At 41.9% G+C, this 4,100-nt stretch overlaps 1 pseudogene; it reads right to left on the bottom strand.

The window, feature by feature from the left end:
• Window positions 1–2,209: 2,209 nt before the first annotated feature.
• LOC101632635 lies at window positions 2,210–3,535 on the bottom strand (annotated as a pseudogene).
• Between the last annotated feature and the right edge of the window lie 565 nt (window positions 3,536–4,100).

Raw genomic sequence — 4,100 nt, 5'->3', positions numbered from 1 at the left:
CAGACTGCTATAACAAAAGAGTAGGTGTCTTATAAACAGACATTCACATTTTACATTTCTGAAAGCTATTCAAGATTAATGTGCCAGTAGATTTGATTCCCGGTAAGAATCTACTTTCTCCCTTGCAGACAGCCTGCTTTTTCATGGTTTCACATGGCAGAGATATAGAAAGAGACAGAGAGACAGCAACAGACAGAGAAAGACAGAGAGCAGAGAGAGAGGAAACTCTTGTCTCTTCCTGTTCTTATAGGTCACTAATGCCATCCTGAGGTTCTACAGTTAATCACCTCCAAAGGTCCAGTTCCACCTGTAAATATCACAGTAGCAGTTAAGGTTTCAACAAATGAATGTGGGAGGATACAAATGCTCATTCCATAACACATCATAAATGGAATCTTTGTTTTGCCTTAATTTGAATTTAATCATCGATTTATCAGATTGACCAGAAGAAATTTCTGGGTATACTCCTTTATTTACCCTTCCCATTCATGGTCAAATATTCAGATGAAAATATTTAATGTCAACTCTGTTTTATTCTCCTTTCCTCTCAGTACAGGAGTTATTTTCCTAGTTAAGTACTATATATTCTCTCTCTAAATATGGTTTGCAAGAAAATAGAAACATATGCCAGGTGGATCCTAGCAAACTCTGCTTTTCCACCTCCAAACTGATCTTCAGTGAATCTTTTGGTATATGTTAACATTAATGCATATTCTAACCTGGGGTATGTGTTGAGGTCTACTGGATAAGTTCTGAACTTAGTGATTTGTATATTCTTTCTGCCAGAATAAGAGGCTATTCTGTTACCCCATGTTAAGCACCACCAATAAAAGAGAACCTTGGATGAGAAATCAGAATTGGGAGTAAGGCCCATGTGTAGACAGACAAAAATGCCAGAGTTCCTTCACCTGACCTAGCTATAGGGACTACGTGTACGGATAAGGTGAGGAGAGGACCTCTTCTCAAAATTATGATGACCAAGGAGATAAAAAGTCACATTAAGAAGGATTTGAAATGAAGACTTGAACTAAGAAACTCTATGGATATTTAAAGGAGTATCCCAGAAACAAAGAACAGTACACGGAAAGGCCCAGGGCTATACTTTCTGGTATGTTTGAGAATAAATTACAGAGAACTATGTAGCAGGAGTAGAGAGAGGAGTGAATGCATAAGTGACAGTTTGGGAGGTCAGATATTGCTGCACCTTACATGCCAATATGAAAACTATTTCTTTATGAGGTGCAACATGGGAAGATGTTTGATTAATATGAGTCAGTGTGTTATTAAATTAAATTAAGCGCTTGCACAAGGCTCATGCTCAGAAAGACATCACACTTTAAAAGTCTGCACTCCATGGAAAAGAAGATTGACTTCCCTGTCCCCATTTGTGATCTTGCATTATCGGTTTGTGTTGGGCCCTGTACCTTGGGTAGCCAAAACTGATGTCAGTAGATGAATAATATGATTTGGTTCATTTATTCAAAAGAGCATTTGACTGCCATGTTCACTACATAAGAGATCAAGGGTAAAAACAAGAAGACCAGTAAGGAGGCAAAGATTCAGGTTGGAAACATCTAGGCATCAAATCAAGGTGGTATTAGGGGAGATACTAAGAAATGGTCAAATAAAAATTGATGGCTGAGTGTAACGATAACTTTTTTTTTTTTTTTTAAACTTGAAAAGCTAAGTGGTTAGAAGTGAGGAGAAGGGGACAGATTTTTTGGAGGGTAGGGCATTGCGATTAGAAATTCATTTTTCAAACATTTAAACTTGACATGTTTGTTGGATGTTCAAGTTCAGATGTTGATTGAGTAGTTGGGTATATTCTAGGGCTCAGGAGATATGTGCAGCCTGGAGAAATACACACAGGAGTCATCAGCAGCACGTAGATAGTATTTGAAAACACAAGATTTCATGAAAAATTCAAGGGAGTGGGAGTCCATAGAAAAAGATTTGAGGCTTAAGAGGAAATAGAAAAGAACAAAGGAACCAGGATTAGCAAAGAGCTCGCTTGGAGATAAAACAAAAACAAAAGAAAACAGCAAACAAAAAACTATGTGTGGAGAAGTAAAAACTAAGCAGAGAAAATATTTCAATGAGCAAGGTATGATCATCTAAGTCACATGCTGCTGAAGGGCTTAAGTAAGATGACAACTGAGATGTTTAGTTAAGGAGTGGTAATGGTGGCAACTTAGTAATAGTTAATGGTTTATTTGAGTATATTCAAGATGACTTTGGCAGGCATGGAGAGCAGGGGCTGCTGTAGCACATCTGAGCCGAACCATTTGTCTAGGCCCACCAGGGAGCTGCTTCTCTGATAGGGGTGATGCTCCAGCTGTGAGTGCATGTGTGGCAGGCCTGACTGGCAGGCACATTTTGAGGGGTTGTCTGAATGCTGACAGCTGCTACCTGGGAACCAGAGCCTGGAGGATGAAGAACTGAGTGCTGTAATTGCTGTTGCATCATTGCCAGATGCAGAGGTGTTCCAGGACAAGGGTTTAGGAGAGGATGACTAGTGGCAGGTAAAGGGTAAAAAGGTTGACCCAGGATTGGACCAGATAGACCCTGTAAATGAGTCAGATCCATCCCAGGAGGAAGCATATGAGCTTGCAGTAAATTTGGAAGATGCTGTGGATGGACTGCCTGGGCCAGCATCTGTTGGAACAACCGTGGGTGAAGCTGGTGAGCAGGCCGAATGATTAGGACATGGGGGGCGAGGGGAACTTGGTGGACAGGGTGGAGAAAGGGTGTTCCAGGAACTGGGGAAACTAAAGTGGGTGTTTTTCTCCCAGTTGCTTTACGTCGGTAATCTTGTTCTTTGTTGTAACAGCTGCTTTGGGACAGTGGAGTCAAATATGAAGACCACTGCTATGTTGACAATTTGGGATTTGTAGTTGGAGAAGAATCTCAATCAGCACTGGGCAGAGTTGGGTGACAGGAGGGTCTCCTCACTGGCCTTCTGAGTGGCCTCTTTATTTTCACCCATAGCTGCTTTTCCAGATGCTGGTTCTTCCTTGCTTTTCTCTTTGCTCTCATACATTTTACCTATCACTGAGGTAGGGGTAAAAGAGAGTGAAAGCATACTTGTGATGGATGCCACAGGGTCAGGGGGAGAGGAATTCCCTTGGTGCACTGGTGCTGGTGACTTGGTCACTTGCTGTTGCCAGTTTCTGAATCCATCTCGAGTTCTGTCCCTTTGTGGTTTGCCAAAACCAGGCTGGTAGAAGTTTGCCACTGGCACTGCAAGGTCAGGTGGTAGGGTCAGCCCCTCCAAAGCTGACTGCTGCTATTCTAGCTGGCTCATCTGGGTTGGGACAGAGCTCATGGGCTTGTGCATGCCTTGGAATGGATCTCCGAGAAGTTGCTGTGGTCCTGGCATGAAACCAATTGGCGATGGGATTCTAGGAAGAAGGTAGTCTGCTGGGGCTGCTCGTATCTGAAACACTTGTGACAAGGGAGGTGAGGGTGTTCTTTGGGCCAATAAAGATTTAGACTCCAAGTTCCCCATAAGGTCACTCAGAAGATTGGAAGATGGGAACAGGAAAGCAAGACAGTCAGGTTAGGCAACTCTACAGGAAGTTTGTTCTAACAGGCATTAGAGAAATGCAGTGGTGGCTAGAAAGTGAACCAGATTCAAAATAACTTTCTGGTTTTGCTTTGTGTTTTATTCAGTGGATAAACAGAGCCATGTTTGTGTGCTGATTAGGATAACGCAGAGGAAAGGGACAATTGATGCTTATGGAAATAGTGTTGAATTGTCTTCCTGAGCAGTGAGAGAATATGAGCGATAATGAACTAATGGATGGCTTCTTTTTTAGAGGCAGGAGGTGAAAAATGTGGGTACAAATGCTGGTAGGTAAGCAGGGAAGAACTTCAAGGGTTCTGCTCTGGTGTCATTTTATTTTCTTCTCGCAATAAAGTGGGAAGCAGAACTATCAGTTGAGAGAAAAGATAGGGAAGGAAGTGTTTAAAGTTTGAGAAGGGAAAATGAGAGAGGGAATAATCATTTTTGAAAGTAGAAAAGCAAATAGACCAGGAACTAACTAATGGTGTGATGATGAGTAGCCCCCGATTCCAAATCAGGTTTAAGGTCATAGATC

The sequence above is a fragment of the Condylura cristata genome, unplaced genomic scaffold (assembly GCF_000260355.1).
Source record: "Condylura cristata isolate star-nosed mole 26May11 unplaced genomic scaffold, ConCri1.0 scaffold00009, whole genome shotgun sequence".
Classification (NCBI taxonomy): domain Eukaryota; kingdom Metazoa; phylum Chordata; class Mammalia; order Eulipotyphla; family Talpidae; genus Condylura; species Condylura cristata.
Note: the sequence above shows the minus strand (reverse complement) of the source record. Positions and strands in the feature narration are given on the sequence as shown.